Source organism: Pinus tabuliformis, chromosome X (genome assembly GCF_031772625.1).
Source record: "Pinus tabuliformis cultivar Carrire ecotype Pingquan chromosome X, CPIR1, whole genome shotgun sequence".
In the NCBI taxonomy this organism is placed as follows: domain Eukaryota; kingdom Viridiplantae; phylum Streptophyta; class Pinopsida; order Pinales; family Pinaceae; genus Pinus; species Pinus tabuliformis.
This window is the reverse complement of record NC_142308.1, coordinates 1,472,160,183-1,472,177,650: the sequence shown is the minus strand read 5'-3', so window position 1 is coordinate 1,472,177,650 and position 17,468 is coordinate 1,472,160,183. Positions and strand designations below refer to the sequence as shown.

The following is a 17,468-nucleotide window of genomic DNA, read 5'->3' as shown; positions in this document are numbered from 1 at the left end:
ACAGTCAACCCGGGAACATACTTTGTGCACTGTATGGTTCGATCTCTTAGCACCAGCACGGAGAACCCCTCAAATATCTCTGTCTAAATGCCCCTACGCTCCACCATCTAAGCATCAATAAAGTTGTGGGTGACCCCACTGTCTACTAGGACTGATACTCGCTACCCCCGTACCATCCCCCTGATCCTGAGTATCAAGTACTTCGATACTCCCCGAAATGAAGCAAGGACTCCCCCAAATGGGGCAAACGGTCCTCCTCTAGGAGGTGGTGGTGGAGGCCCTCCAAATGGTTGTCCTCCCTCATCTCCATGCTCTACTCCCATCTCAGACTCCTCATCTAGCTCACTGTTTGAATACACCTCAATGAAATGGGCCTTGCCCTTGGTGCATGAGCCCTCAGGTGCCCAAGGCTCCTGGCACGTGAAACACAACCTCCTCATCCTAAGGTCTCTCCGAGTCTCCTCATCCATCTGGCCACATCCCCCATCCCTCTAAGGTTGTCTAGTGTCTCGGTTCCCCTGTGGGGTCGTGGGTCTAGTAGGAGCGAAAGCCCGGGTCTTGGGCACTACATCAATCATATCCCGGGTCCTGGAGATAGCATCTGTACATGATATGGGTTTGTAAGCCCTCACCCAAACAAGCAAAGGCTCATCAAGCCCCTCCACAAATAGCATGATCAGTCGGGCCTCTGAGATGTTTGTCACCATCACAGTTAGTCTCTGGAACTTCGTAATGAAAGCCTTTGCGCTGCCAATCTGCCTCAGATGGGCTAACTCCCTGAAATGCAGCTCCAAGTCTTTCCTCTCAAATCTCTCCAGCAGCCTCCGGGTGAACTCTGTGTAAGAAGTGATATGGATGTGTCCCAACGTGATTAGCCCATGATATCACCACCCCTGGGCATCCCCCCTCCAAATGAAGAGTAGTGAACCGTATAACATCGGTTTCCCACATGGGGTTCAGGTGGAAACATGTGTCTAAGTTTTGAATCCAAGCCCTAGCTGAACTCTTGACCAACCCGTCAAAGTTAGGGAGTGTAACCTTCCTTGTTATCTTCTACACATCCTGGTTAGAGGGTCCCCCTCTATAGTGTGCTCCAGCCCTTGTAGTACGTCTCTCCTTGAGGTGTATGTACTCCCCAAAAGACATCACTCGCTTAATCCGAGCATCCAATCCCTCATACTCATCAATACCAAACACAATTGAGTTGACCAAGTCTGCAACCGGATCTAGCTCCCTCTCCAACTTTGGCTCATCCACAACCTGCACAACCTGAGCTCAACTTGCACAAGTATTTTCTATCCTCTACCTGACTAACTGCCTTTGGCCAATACTTAGCCAAATTCCTAGTCTTCCAAGCTCCTAATTCCTTGCGTTGTTCCTCAAGGAATTAGCCCCTATTTAATGGGGAAATTCCTCAATTATGAATTGTGCAATCCTCATAGGCCTTCCTCTGACTGCATGCACCATCTGTTTAATTTAGATGATTTTACAACTGATAGTACACTTTCCCTGAACTCCAATCATAATTGGGTTTTTCTTGATCTAACATGCATGACTTAATTATGAGTGAATCTTCAGTTTACTGGTTGATCACTGCAGGTAGCACCCCACTACTACAGGCTGCACCCCACTACTGCAAGTCACACCACACTACTGCAAGTTACACCCCACTACTAGACCTCCCACTAATTCCTCCATCAATTGGAACTAGTTTAACTAACTTTAACTCAGTTAGACTGAATTAAATAATTACAACTCAAAATAAACTCAATTAGTGCTCCTAATTGTAGGAGACACTCTACATGACTCCAGTTAGACTCCCAACTCGAATTAACTGAGCTAACTAAGTCAAATTAACTTAGTTAACTGTTACAAGTTGTCATGAGATGTGGAATTACAATTTTTTCCCAATTTAATTCAAGGACAAATTAAATTAGGATTTTTCTTGATGTTATTTTTAACATTTCTTCTTGTTATTTTTAACAGAAGACAAGTTGGAGGGGGTTTCAAGCTTCAAACCATGGAAGGAGAGGATCACCATTGTTTTGATGGAAAATAGCATGTGGGATTTTCAGAAAAAGATATCCAAATTCCCTCATATCCTACACAAGCAGTCGAACGCAATCCGAAAGATGTGAAGCCTAGAGAGATCATATTGGACGTTGTGAAGGATCACATAATCCCTCACATATTAGGGAAGCATACAACTTACCAAATGTGGTCAACATTGATGAACCTGTACCAAAGCAACAACCAAAACAACAAGATGGAACTGAGAAAGAAACTAAGAAACACAAGAATGAACAGTTTTGAAACTGTAGCCTCATACTTCACAAGAATCCAATAGGTTCATTATGAACTATCAGTTGTTGGGGAAGTCGTGGATGACGCTGAACTTGTCAAGATAGACCTCATTCGTTGTACCCAACAATGAGATACCTTTGTAACAGGTATCCTTGCTCAAGACAGGTGTCCTGATTGGACTGGGTTGTGAGACAACTTTAACCAAAAGGCGACTTGGGAGAGTTTGATGTATGGTGGACAACATAGAGGTGGAGCCGGAGATGAGGAACTTGCTCTTGTGGGGCAAGCAAAGTAGGTCTAGGGGAAATCCAAGAAGAATTAGAAGGGAAGAGGATCTTAGCAGGGAGAGAAAGAGAAGGACATGAGCAAAGTCAAGTGCTTTGCATGTCACAAGTATGGTCATTATGTACAATAGAGCCACAACAAGAATTAAAGAAAAGGAAAGACACAAACAACTGCATTTGTGCAAATGGGTGAGTTAGCTAAGAAATTTGAGGTGTTTGCATTGGTATCATGTCTTTTAGGTACCATGACATGTGGTGTATGGTTTGTGGACAGTGAAGCTTCTTGTCATATGAGATTTCCTTCTTGTATGTTGAGCTATGCTCACTTCTGCTTAACTATTGTAACAATGTGTTTAGACACTACTTCTTGGAATACCTAGCTTTCTAATCTAGCTGATTCCCCAGTTCTCCAACACCATCTTCATTGGGATTGTTATGAGAAAAATATGCGATGAGAATCGCTGAAAGATGTGAAGTTTTCCCTTAATGTTGATTATGCTAGAAGTAGAATGATATTTAGCACCTCTTGATGCTTGTGAGGTGTTGCTTGGATATCCTTACTAATGGGATAAGGATGGAAAATACTACAAGATGGAAAACAAATATTACTTGATCAAAGAAGATCAAGCCTATCTCATCAAAGCACACAATGTAATATCCCTAAGGAATTTTTGTCCTTAGGGTTATAAGCCACAAAATAAATTGTAAACGGTCTCCCTTTCAAATCCAACAAATATAGAGTACACAATGATATGGTCAAGCAGTGGATTTTTTACCAAACGTCAATAACTCACATTAACTCAGGAGCTCTTGGCCTTCGGATAAATGATCATAAATAGAGTACAGCTTCTCTAAAAAAAATTCAATAAAATTTTAAGCTTTAAGAAATTAAATTGCTTCAGAATCGATGAAAAATAAATAAATTTTCTCCGCAAAAGAGACGTCGGGAGGTCAGGGCACAATGCTCTTAGAAAAATCTTGCTATCCCTGCCAATTTGTCCAATTCAGAGAGGCTTACGCATTAGGGGAAAATGATGACCCTATGGGGCCTGCGCTTTTGAGAGAAAAGGCCCTCAAGGGCTTGCAGCTTCTCTCAAAAAACCTTGCAATTGAAATTCATGCCCCCCGCTACGAATCTTCTCCAAGATCGATGTCAAATCTCTGCAAAAAAATAAGGATTTCTTTGTTAAGATGCTCAAGAGTTAATTGATTTATTATTGAGAGAAAACTCAAGCCCTTCTAGGATTTGCAGCTTAGTAAATTGACCCTTGAAATTTTACGGCATGCTCACAAAAGAAATTTAAATCAATTTTTGAACCATAAACCAAATTTAAATCTCAGAAAAATCTTTAAAAATTTTGATTTTGGATGCGAGAGAGTCTTCTTATGCCTGCGATCGTCAAGAAAAATGTATTCCAAGTCTGCAAATAATTACTTAGAAGTTCATACTCTTAAGCCTCAGATCTGCAATCACAAATGTAAAAAAAACCCCAATCTATATATACAAAATAGAAAACAAAGGTGAGAAAAAAAAATATTTACAAAAAAAAAATAACTTACAAATAATTTACAAGTGTAATGGCTCTTTAAATAGCAAATTATTCATTCGTAGCTCTTTAATTTAGATAAATAAATAAAATAAATGATTTTCCTCAAACCCAAATCTAGAAACCCTACAATAAAAATCGTTAGATAAATCTTTAACGAATATAGAGTGGGTTAAGAGTGGGATGGTTTAGCCAAAATCGTCCCCTCATGCTTGAGATCTATTTCAATCAAATGTTTTCTCTACACAAATTAAAATATTTTCGTTAGATCCACATGAGATAAGAAAAATAAAATGGAAGTAAGTCCTAGTAGTTAACCGAAAACAACTAGCCACAACCAATCCTAAAGCATTCTTCAGACCCAATCAACAATGCAAGATACCTATACACCGATGATTCTGTAAAAGCATATAAACATAACGAATATAAGCACAGGTAGAAAGTAAAAGCTTGGTGAAACAATAGTACCATGTCCATGGATGAAAAACACAACAGTAGTAACCCCAAATACCTTTTGCTCTATTACCAAAATAGAGAGCTTCAAGAGTTGATAGCTAGAGTACAGTGATCCGAAGATCAAAGATGTCACAATGAGGAGCCTCAGGGTCAATTTATAGAAAAATAGAGAGATCTAGATCCCCCTACAAGTGGAAAATGGCTAGGTCCAAGAAGTTGCACAATTTTGACTTGAACCTGGAGAATAACAGTTGCTAGATGCTTGATCCATGCCAAAATTAAATCTTTTCCCTTGATTTTGATGAAGAAATTCGAATTCCATAATAATTCATTTTTTTCCTAGTCCAAAAAATATTATTTTGAGCTTTTTTCCTCAAAAAATCATTTTTGACTTAATCACCTTGGTCCATAAGCTCATTTTTTGTTAAAATTTTGATTTTTCCCTTGATGAAGGACCTTAAAAATTGGACTTCTTTTGGACCCACGAATTTTCTTCAACTAACTAGACCCAGAAAAATTAATTTCTTTGAAAAAATAATTCTTTTCTAGCCCCAAAGAATTTCTTGTGGTTTTTTTTGCCTTGGAATTGGGTTTGTCAATTTAATTCTTCCTTGGGAATGACCACCTTCTCCAAAAATTCGTTTTTCCACTTGGAGAGAATTTGATTCTCTCAATTTTCATTTTTTGGATATTTTTTTGTTGTTTTTTGTTGGAAAACTCAAAATAAATAATTTTGAGGGGAAAGACATAATTTCAACCCTCAAAAAATGTCTAGACACTAAGTTGAGGTGTAGAGGTTCTAACTATGAGTACTCTACCCCCTTCAACTTTTACAATCATTTGATTTTACAATTTACATCCAAATTATTAAATTTCCTAACCAGCTAGAAATTTAATAATTAAAAATAGACACTTAGACTCAACCAAATTCTGCGAGACTCAAGACATGATCTAGTATGATGAAAATACATAGACTCAATACACTAAGACTTACTTAAGACATCACCATCGAATCCCACCCTAGTTTTGGGGGTATATGTAGGAGAAAAACTCTATTAATTATTTCGTGTACAAAATAATTAACGAAGTTAAAACACTCCCTAGGATGAAACTCGTTAGTAAAAATTCTTAAGCTTACCTAGGTGTTTTACATGGCTTTATAAACATACTAGGATCATATTTACAATGGCCCACCGGCTGCAGAAGTTGGCTCGGTCGAGCCCGAGATAACTCGGTCAACCACGCACACACACGGCCAGCGAGGTCTTTTGGGGGCGAATTGGACCCCAGTGCCAATTCGAATTTGCTTTAAGGTGAGTTTGAGGTCCATTTACCTCTCCCAACCATATAAAAGCTACCCAACCCCTCTCATTTCCTCACAGCTATCTCATTGCATTTGTGTGAGAATTTGTGAGGAGTTTGTGAAGAGTTGTGGAGTTTGTTTTTGGAGTAGCAATGAGGAGTCTTAGGTAAGCATTGGAGCAGCAGTGAGGAGCTTCTTGGGCAACCATTGGAACAACATTGAGGAGTTGATTTGTTGGAGCAGCATTGAGGAGGCGGTTTGTGCCTAGAGGTATTTTTTCACTTCTAAAATATGTTTTTGCTTCTTTTTTTTTTGTGCAAATATGGAAATTGAAAAGAGTCTTTTTTGTAAAAGAAATGAACATTGAAGCAATGTTATATTTTTTTTTCATTTTGAGATTTTTTCCTTTCATTTCCAAGTCAAAAAATGGCTCCTAGAGTGAAAGACGATGCTTGGGCATATGCTGAAATGGTTGATAATCAAATGCATTGCAAATTTTGTCATAGAAAATTTAAGGAGGGTCATGGGGGCATTCATAGGCTAAAACAAAACTTGGCTGATATTAGAGGCCAAATTACTCCATGTGAATCACCATCAATATAAATTGGAGAGATTAGGAAGGAGTTGTTAAATAGCTTTGAGAAGTTTCAGGAAGAAAAAGCTAGGCAAAAACAAATAGAGGCTGAAATTGGGAGGAAGAGGAATATCCAACAAATGATGGCTACCAACCCCCATTTTGATTTTGAGGGCTCTTCATCTATCCCTTATACTAATGCATCCAACCCCTTCCACTATGTTCCTCCCTCTTTGGATTCCACGCAAGAAACAAAGGGTAAGGGTAAATTGAAAAATAAGGGTGATGTGAATATCATAAGTTATTTCACTGTCACACCCTCCTCTCCATCAGATGCACATGGTCCTCAAGCTAGTAGAAGTCATATGCAGCCCACTTTAGATGACCATTGGAAGAAAGAATTGAGGGAAACTGCTTGTGATTACATAGCTAGATGGTGGTATGATGTTGATATCCCCTTAAATGCTTCTCGTTCACCATATTATGAACCTATGTTTGATGCCATATTTGTTGTTGGAAAGGGCTTCAAAGTCCCTAATATGCATGAGTTAATGGGGTCTCATTTGCGAAAAGAAATTTCCTCCATTGATGAGTATTTGAAAGATTTCAAAATCTCATGGGCAAAAAAAGGATGTACCATCATGTCAGATGGATGGAATTCTTATCTTTTGTCCACAGGGAACCATGTTTCTAAAATCAGTCGATGCATTTGATAGGGTGAAAGATGGACAATTGTTGTTTCAGCTATTGGATGAGGTTGTTGAGGAGGTGGAGGTGGCCAATGTTGTTCAAATCATCACAGATAATGCCTCTAACTATGTTCTTGTTGGTAAACTGTTAGAGGAAAAACACAAAACCATCTCTTGGACCCCATATGTTGCACATTGCATAGACGTCATGCTTGAGGATATTGGCAAATTAGATGCGGTCAAGAACACTGTAGAGCACGCCAAAAGCATAACAAAATGTATCTACAACCATTCATGGATTTTGAGCCCGATGAGGAAACACACAAGGGGCAGGGATATTATTAGGCCTGCCATCACTAGATTTGCAACTCATTTTTTGACATTGCAATCTATGCTTTCCCAACATAGAAACTTGCAAAAGTTGTTTTCTAGTGATGAATGGAATGAAAGCCAATGGTCTCACAAACAGGATGGCAAAGATTTGAAAAAGAAAGTTAATGAAGAAATATTTTGGAAAAAGGCAGCAGAGATTGTGAAGGTTGTTGAGCCACTGGTTAAGGTGTTGCGGTTGGTGGATGGGGAAAGATTGGCTATGGGATTCATTTATGAGGCTATGGATCAAGCAAAGGAGCAAATAAAGACAACATACAAGGATAGAGTGGCTAAGTATGGGCCCATTTGGGCAATCATTGATGAAAGATGGAACAATCAACTCCATCACCCTATACATGCAGCTAGGTATTTTTTGAACCCAAGGTATCATTATAAAGCTCTGGAGGCAGGAGCTTTGGGTGGGGAGGTTTGAGATGGATTGATTGATTGCATTGATCGTATGGTCCCTATGGAGAGTGATCAACTAAAGGTACACCAACAAATCACTTGTTTCAGAAACACCACAGGTACCTTTGGCAAGAACCTAACAAGGATTGCAAGGGAAGCATATGAGCAAGGTAAACAAACAATTTCAATTTTCAAATTCTTATTTTGTTAAATTGTTTATAATTTCAAAGTTGGATAAAATTTGTAATTTTGTTGAGCTAACTCATTACACAACTATGTTTTTTGCAGCACAATGGTGGGAGGCATTTGGTAGCCATTGTCCTCAATTGCAAAAGTTTGCAATTCGTATTTTGAGTCAAACTTGCAGTGCTACTAGGTGTGAGTGCAATTGGTCCGTCTTTGAGAGGATTCACACGAAGAAGAGAAATCGTTTAGATAAAAAATGGTTAAATGATCTAGTCTATGTCCAATACAACCTTCGGCTTAGACGCAACCAATTGTTGAACAAAAGACCTGATTCAGATCCCATTGTGTTGGAAGATATTGATCAAACATCAGATTGGGTAGTGGACAGTAATCCAGGAGATTTTGATTCTGATGAGGATCTTGATTTGGATTTACAGAAGAAGGCATTAGTTAAAGGAAATGTTCAGTTGAATGCAGATCCACTTGTACCAGCCCCAAGTCCTCCAGTTGCAACCACTTCCTCTAGTCAGCGACGATAGAAGCACATATCTCGTTGCAGTTGGAGATGATGATGAGGAAGAACCATGGGTTTCCCTGTCTAACTCTGATTCAAAGTCTAAGCTAGATGACGTTGGCTCCTCTAGCAGTAGTCAGTAGTACTGGTGACTAGAGATGTTTTGCAGTTTACTTTTGTTGTAGAGGCCATTTCTAGCCTCCTTGGTTATGTGTTTTTGTTTTGATCTCTATATCATCATTCATGTATGTATTGGACAGTGCACTGGGTGCCATTTTGATATAATGGATATATTCATGAGCCTACTTTGATCATATGTTGTCTTCTCTCTATATTCTAAAGCTTTGTGTTTGGAAACATGAATGAAAATCTTTAAAATTATGTTTTTTCATTAAAAAATAAATATTTAATGTATTTTTTACAACGACCAAGTCATTGAAATCAAACCAGCCGAGTCGATACCGAGTCAGAGTCGGAGTCGGAGCCGACCCTCAGCCGTTTCCGAATCGGAGTTTTAAAACATTGGTTTCAATTTAATATTGCTCCTAAGGCTATTACACCAACAAGCCTAGTTGTATAGCATCCATAACAATGGTAATCCTTCAATATAAATACTAACTAGTTTATATTAGCTTTCAACAACAGTCAAAGCTTAGTTGACCAGTTGTCCCAATAATTAACTTATGGGATTGTTTAAGAACAACTCATCTAGAATGTCTATTACTTTTGCCACTCCAACGAGGCCTTACCAAGCTGAACCGACAGTCTTGTTATGGCTTCTCTAGAATCTTGTCGTTGATAATCATTTGATATCCTTAATCCTCGCTACTCACTACCATGACCTAATTCATCCTCTATTATCTCCACAATAGATCATTATCCAACCAGATCTTCAAACGAGAAAATTATGGCCTTTAGGACTCTCTTGCAACTATGAATAGCTCTTGACGTCAGAGACGTTAACTTGTTGCCCAGGCACGTCCAATTGTTGAAATATAATGTAGCTATGGTCGGTATTTTTCATTGCATACCCAAAGAAGAAATCAATCATTGATCACCTACAAGTTGGCTCCTATAAGGTTTACATGTTGGCCCCATTAGGGATAATTAGCCTCCATATGACCCCTATTTAAACAAGTTCGTTGGCATTCATTTGGTCAATCATCAATCACAATATTTCCATCTGCAATTGAAAAGAAGTTTGGTCTTCTATTACAGGGATATCTACACATGAGAAGAGGAAAAAGAAGGCTCCCTTGACTGCAGTTTGAAGGCTCGTTGACTACAGTAACTTGGGTCTGTTTGGGATCATTTATATTTTTCTTTTGTTGGTTCTTTTATGACTGAGGATTGCAAAGAAGCTCGGGATTGCAAAGAAGCTCGCTCTCTTTAATTTGATATATCTCTGAAGTTAACCAAGGTTTTTAGGCTCAGTTCATTGGCATCTTTTCTAGTGATTACAGTCAGAACTTCGGCCTTCTATTGCAATGACTACAGACCTAAGTTCCAGCCTCCTTAGGCTCAGTTCATTGGCATATTTTCTAGTGATTACAGTCACAACTTCGGCCTTCTATTGCAATGACTACAGACCTAAGTTCCAGCCTCCTTGCAGACCTTACTCATTGGACAAATGTAGAATCTCTCTCCTCTTGATGAGCAGACTTTGATTTGGTATTTCATTGTAGACCATTTTGGATTTGATGGAACATTTAGATGTACTATTGATGTACAAAATCTCTCACTCATAAGGAAAGAATTTTGGGTTTTCCCCTTGTGGGTTTAGCCCTGGCTGTGAGCCTAATCCTGGTGTTTCTTGTCTCTTGCTTATTATTTTTTGTTCTTTGTCTACTATAATCTATATTTACTGCTCTTGATGAAGAAATAAGGGCTGAAGTTTTTCATGTATAGCTACTTGTTCACTAAAGTATAAAGAAGGAACAATTTATTTCAATAGAAGTGGTTATCAATTGTGAAAAACTACTCTAGTCATTGCATCACTAGAACATCAACACCAATTCCCTAAGTTGTTGTATAATTACTTGTTTGGATGATCAATTTACCCAATGTTGCCCCAAAGGCATTGGATAATGGGTTTCAACTTTCCCCCTTTATCATTGACTATAGCCTATAGGGTTAGACAGGCTATTTTGTACCCCCTTGGGTAATAAATTAGAAGGGAACATTACAGTCCCCCCTTCCCAACATTGCTTGTCCTCAAGCAATTGCAAGTTCTGGTGCTGCAATTTGTCTTCTTATTTTCAAAAATGAGAACCTCCCTTTAACCCTTGCAGTTTCATTTGCAGTTGTCAAAGAAAGAACAATAACAACCTTCTTCATTTCATGCAACCCAATAGCCATAATGCTAGTTTCTGATGTTGGAAATGCCATCATGCAATAGTCACTACTTTCATTCATTGAGTCATAGATCAATTTTAGGTTAAGAGTACAAATATGTGCTACTGCTGAAGCAAGCTCTATTTTCAGCCACTATGTTGCGGGGGAGCGCCCCCCCCGCCACTCCCGCTCCCAATCCGCGTGGGAGCGGGTCGGGAGCGCGCTCCCAGAAAGGGAGCGATTTCTGGAGCGCGCTCCCTAAAAAAAATTTCGCTCCCTGCCTTTTCGGGAGCTTTTTCGGGAGCGTTTTGCCTTTTTTTCATTTTTTTTTTGTAGTAATGTTCGAAATGCAATTTTTTTTGAAAGAAACAAATAGTTTTTGAGTGGGGCAGCTTAATGATCAAGTCTAGGCCCTAGTATTGATATGCTATTCATGGTAATGTTAAATTCTTAAAGTAAAAGTGACATTCTCCTTAATCTTCATTTTCATCCTTTTACTTAAATTTTTAACATTACCATGAAATGACTCAGGATGTTTGAGAGTGGTTTCGTCCTCATTGGCTTTCATATGGAGAAATTAGAATTTTAGATTTCATTCAAAATCCAACAGACTTATCAGTTTTTCAGGATTTCAGGATTGCAATGTTTCCATTGAATTTTGTCATGTATTAGGGTATGGAACTCGTATTTAATCAAGAGCACCAATCCCTCTTATGTACCTTGATGTTAGTGACATTGGTTGTCGAACTCCTCTATCATGACCCTCCTAAAAATGTACGCATCACTCAAACAAAATCGTGACTTGACATGCTATGGTTTTTCTATCTTATGTTAATGCTTAGAGGGTGATATTAATGACAAAGATCCCTATACAGATACAAAGGTAATGACAAAGATACCTCTGGATATTAATGCTTGGAGAGTGATATTAATGACAAAGATCCTGATTTTGCAACAAGACTAAAAAATTAGACATCTCTTGGTGGCAAGAGGCCCAAGCATAACAAATAGATAATAGATTTACTTCTCTTTTCTAGTTTCTAGTAGCTTTTATAACTATTGACTCTTTCATATTTATTATGATATTTATTTAAACAATATATGACAATTTAAGTTTGAAGTTGGCAATTATAACTCATTAGTAATGAATTATGAATATGATGCTTCATGAAAGTTGAAAGTTGTTTCATTTCATTTCATTTTATAACATTTCATTTCATGTTAGATATTATTTGTTATAATGGTTACACTTAGCTTACAAGTACAACTTTGGTGATCAATGATGATAAATGTTATATATTGAATTTTGAAAGCTTGAAACTTTAAGATTGATGAATCATGAGACTCAATATGTTGTATGTTACTATGTTACTAACTTGCGAACGTGGTTGATGAAGATTATAACTTCTAGATGATTGTTGTTATATGGTTCAATCTATGTTTTTTATGTTTTTTATATCTAATTCATCATTCTACATGTTTTTGTTGACATATATGTATCAAAAATTAAAAAATATAACAAATATATATATATATATATATATATTTTAAAAAATCGCTCCGGGATTCGCTCCCAAACAGGGAGCTTTTGAAAATGGTCGCTCCCACTCCCGCTCCCAAGTAACATAGTTCAGCCATGTCTTTCCAACCTTCATTTTATTTGTTCCAACAATTTTATCACTATCACATCCTTCATCAATCATCTGAGGTTCAAATTCTTTACCAGCACTTATAGAACCCTCTTCTTTTGAAACTTAATGACAGTTAATGTTAGATGAGGAGTATGAGTTTTTCATCTGTCGATTATGATCTCCCTTAAGCAGCGGGCACATTAAGGCCTCTGTAGCCAAGTACTTTAGATTACTGACATCCATGTCCATCGAGTTGGTGCCAATTGATATTATATTAACAACATATTGATTTATTTTATCCAATAACCCCATGGCTGCTAGAACATTCCAAGGAATATATGCAAGCAGATGTTTTAAAAGTTGTTCCAATCCAATTAGTTCAGTGTCTCTTATTCTAACCATTTTTCAGTCCCCCGGCATGCCTGTCTTATATGCAATTTCATCAAAGTCTTCCCCCTAACTACTTCTGCAAGGCAATCCTGATATGTTGAACCAATTATCAAACCAATTTGAGCTCAGCAAATATCTCAACTTGACGATCTATAGCGTCACTGAAGGCAAATTGTGGAAATTGTATATCTCTTATACCAGACGAAAGGGATAACCCCTTTATGCTTGTATGGACACACATAGTCACCTCGTGTTTCTCTACTTGGTAAAAGTCATATAATTCAAACCACGCATGGTTTCCCACTTTCATCTTCAGCAAGTGACTTATGACAAAAACTAATAAATGGCTCCCCACACAGTCATCCAGAAGCTTCCTTATGATATTTACATCTTTAAAATTCATAATTTTTTCTACAAAATTCCAATGGTCTTGTAATTGCCTGAAACCAAAGTTCAAGGTACCCAATTCTTTCTTAATGGCCTGCACATTCCTTTCTGCTTGAAAGATCTACTTTTTCAGGGAATCCAATCCTCGATCCAAAAATTTACTACGTTCTTGACTTTTATCAATGTGGCCAAATGTCCCTTTCATATCACATAGTAACTGTTTTTCTTCTCGTAAAAGCATACTCTCATGCTTAATTCTATTTTGCATATGGTATATCTTCTCATCAATTTCTTTTAACCTTGTCTATGTCAAACATTACTCACAAGATAGACAGGTAAGTTCTCCCTCTTTGAAGAATTATCCGGATTAACGAGACCTTGCCTGAGAGATGGTTTGGACTTCCACTTGACAACAGACTTCAGCGTATCTGATGCTAGCTCAGCTTGCCTCAGTAATCTCTCTAACCTATACTTGAACACACCATATTTGGACTTTGTTTTATCCAACCATGAATCTTCAACCTTGTAGAGACCAACATAAATATTTTCAAAAAGATTAGCATTGTCCTTGATACCTCAAATCATTCTAACTTGAAATCCATGATGTTTGGTGTTGATTTGGAGTAGCATCGGATGTGCTCTAGCCATGAAAAATGGTGGAGAGGCTGAAACACAAGAGATCTCCAAGACCCATAAATGGTTTGGGGAAATTCTACCCGGTGAAGGAGATATTAAAATAATTAATATTTTTAATGGGTTCCTAAGTCTAAACTTAAGAAAATAAAAATATTAATGGGCATTAATATAAAATTGGGTTAGAAGGTTCTAAATGACATGGATCAAGCCAAATTTAATCTTAGCCGTTGATTAGAGATGTAATCTCAGCCGCTGAAGACTCAACAGAAAAAGTATAAGAGGAGGCTTGAGGATCAGTTGGAGATACACCAGATTGATCAGTCAATTCGATTTTCTAGAGCAGGGTTTGCTAAAAGAAATCGAACCAATGATCAGAGTTGCAACGAGGGGTAGTGAGTACGAGGCAGAGAGGCAGAGATAGTGTCGGAAGACTAGCGCAGAGGCAAAGAGGCAGACGCAGAACCAGAGGGAGCCATGCAGAGGCCAGCAGTGACTGCGCAGAGGCCAGAAGAGCCTGTGTCATCCATGCAGAGGCTGTAAAAGTGACGCAGAGGACCAGAGAGGCTGCGCAAAGCCTTAGAGGGCTGACACAGAAGGTTTCAGGTAAGACGCAAAGGCTAGGAGGGCTCACACTGCTTCAGATTGTGTTGGAGAGGGTTTTGTGGGGCAAACAGTCAGAATATCTGTTTCTAAAGAGAGGCATTACTGCCAGATTTTTTATCTCTATCGGGTGAGCCAGTTTGGCACCCAGTGTACTCAAGAAAAGTTGCTCAATAATAAAACCATTAGAACTGCTGCACCGGTTTTCCCAAGTTGGGTTTTTTGGGGGACGACTGTCCAAAAATAACGATGTCCCTTGTGTGTTTGTTCATTTCTTTCAGTTGTTGATCTGTAGATGGTTGACACTGTATTGTGTCTATTTCAATGTTTATATGGTTAAATAACTTGTTAGTAATTAAAGAAGTAGGCGAAATAAACTAGAGAATACAGATAAAATTTCTAACGAGTAATACTTAGAAATTTCAACATGGTATCAGAGCGTTGCAGATCACAGGAGAGCTAAAGGTGCCAGCTGAATCAGAGAATTTGCAACAGAAACAGTTGTCCGGAGTGACAAAAGTTGTTCCTAGGCAGAGAGAAGCGTAGAAGGGTTGACGCAGAGGGCCTGCGTCATCAGTTCGAGCGAGAGAGAGGCTAGCGCAGAGGCAGAAGAAGGCATAAGAGGCTCACGAAGAGCCACGCAGAGACCAAGAGGGTTGACGCAATTGGCCAAGAGAGCAAATCAACCTTCTTGGGATTGCACAGAGCTTAGAGGCTCAGTGCTTCAGTCGCTGCAGCATAGGAAGCTATGGGCAGATTGCGGGGAGTGAAGTTGGTGGGGTGTTGTTGCTGCCAAGACAGAATAATACCTAACAGGGCAAAACAAAGGTAGAGGGAGTCGTTACCTAGGCGGATTTCTAGCCAAGAAATCCATATCAGTGTTGCAGGTGCATAGGAGATCAGAGAGGTATGATTCGATTGTTGGCAGGAGGATTTCCAGGAGGGAAATCAAGACTCAGAGGGAGTCGAAGAGAGAACTTCTAGGAGAGAAGTAGAGACTCAAAGGAGTCAAAAAGAAGAGCAGAGAGATGGCCATGAATGGACTGAGGGATCAGGACAGGTTGGACGGGGCATCCAACTTTGTCATCTGGAAGGCCAGGATCCTGTCCATTCTAGATAGACATCGCATCAAGGCCTTCGCCTTGAGAACCGTGGCTATCCCAGTCGACCCAGCTGACAATGAAAAGTATGAGGATGTGATGGCCTAGGTGAAATGCACAATCCTTGATGGAGTCAAGGATTATGTGGTCCAACATATTGCCGAGAAGAATACAACAAAGGAAATGTGGGACACCTTGACAACATTGTATCAGGGCACTTCCGTGCAGAGGAAGATGCTACTAGAGAATCAATTGTGGTCGTATCAGATGTAGAAGGGGGAGCATGTAGATCACTTACTCAGCAGATTGAAGGAGATTCAGGACCAACTGACTTCCATAGGGGCCACACCGGATCAGGAGTTAATGGTGAGGACCGCCCTGAATGCAGTCTTTGAGGAGTGGGAGATGTTTGTCCAAAGCATTTTGGGCAAAGAACATCTTCCAAATTGAGAAGAACTATGGGCAGCGCTTCACCAAGAAGAGATCAGACGGTTAACCAAGACGGGAAGTAGCAGCAAAGGAGCACGGGTCAAGAAAGAGGAGGACGAGGATGCAGCTCTGGCATCTGCGGGGCAGCAGAGGAAGAGGAAGAAAAATGACCTCTCTAAGATAAAGTGCTTCAACTGTGGGAAATTGGAGCATTATGCAAACCAGTGTCCGAGGAAGAAGAATAAGGGAGAGGCGTCTGACTCCAAGGCAGCGCCAGCGAAGGCGGAAAAGGAGGTAGAGGATGATGACGATTGTGCCATGAGTGCTCATGTACCTCTAGAGAAGAGGTGGGGTGACATCGAGCTGTATTCAAGAGGACTACAGGCGATGAGGGGCAAGATCCTTGAGGTACCCAAACTCTTGGATCATACCTGGCTATGGGAGCCCCGAAGTGACAGTAGCAAGATGACAGATGTCGATAGAAGCAGATGCAGATGGGGTGGCAGAGAGTGCTAGAGTGCAGTAGTCCTTGACAGTGCAAAGAGCGTTGCAGCAATGCGAGAGGCACAAAGGAGGTTGCAGCAGTGCAGGAAGGCACAGAGGTGGTTGCAGCAGCGCGAGAGGCACAGAGTTGTTGCAGCAACGCAAAGGCGCAAAGGGAGCACAAGATAGCGACAGAGAGAGCTTCAACATCGGGAGGGTTTCTAGCCTGACAAGGATGTCAATAGTGGTGGATCAGTTACTTACTTCTCAGTAACTGAGTTGCAGTGCAGCAATAGCAGTGGTAGTGATATGGGCAGCATGATGAGAGAGAACTACAAAGAAGATGCAGTGTTGGGAGAAAGGACCAGCAATAGCACAGATGCAGAGGGAGTTGTTGTACAGATGCAGTAGTGTAGAGGATGTTGGTCGGGAAGGCCTAGCATCAGCACAAGTACCGTGTCATATAATCAGGGTGATGCTCAGTAGTGGAGTATTACTAGAGCACATTCCTCGCTAAGAGGGAGTGTTGATTTGGGGTAGCATCGGATGTCCTCTAGCCATGAAAATTGGTGGAAAGGATAAAGCACATGAGATATCCAAGACCCAGAAATGGTTTGGGGAAATTCTACACAGTGAAGGAGATATTAAAATAATTAATATTTTTAATGGGTTCGTAAGTCTAAACTTAGAAAAATAAAAATATTAATGGGTATTAATATAAAACTGGGTTAGAAGGTTCTAAATGACATGGATCAAGCCAAATCTAATCTTAGCCGTTGATTAGAGATGTAATCTCGGCCGTTGAAGACTCAACAGAAAAAGTATAAGAGGAGGCTTAAGG

General features: G+C 39.6%; 1 protein-coding gene across 4 annotated transcripts in view; it reads right to left on the bottom strand.

The window, feature by feature from the left end:
- Positions 1-17,468, bottom strand: part of LOC149145557 (uncharacterized) — a 398,828-nt gene that overhangs the window by 348,000 nt on the left and 33,360 nt on the right. Inside the window, exon 3 of one of the 4 annotated variants that reach the window (XM_089449632.1) lies at positions 3,607-3,749. The exons of the other annotated variants lie outside the window; for them this stretch is intronic. The gene's annotated coding sequence lies outside the window, so the exon portion shown is untranslated. The remainder of the gene's footprint in view (positions 1-3,606; positions 3,750-17,468) is intronic. 4 annotated transcript variants of the gene reach the window in all.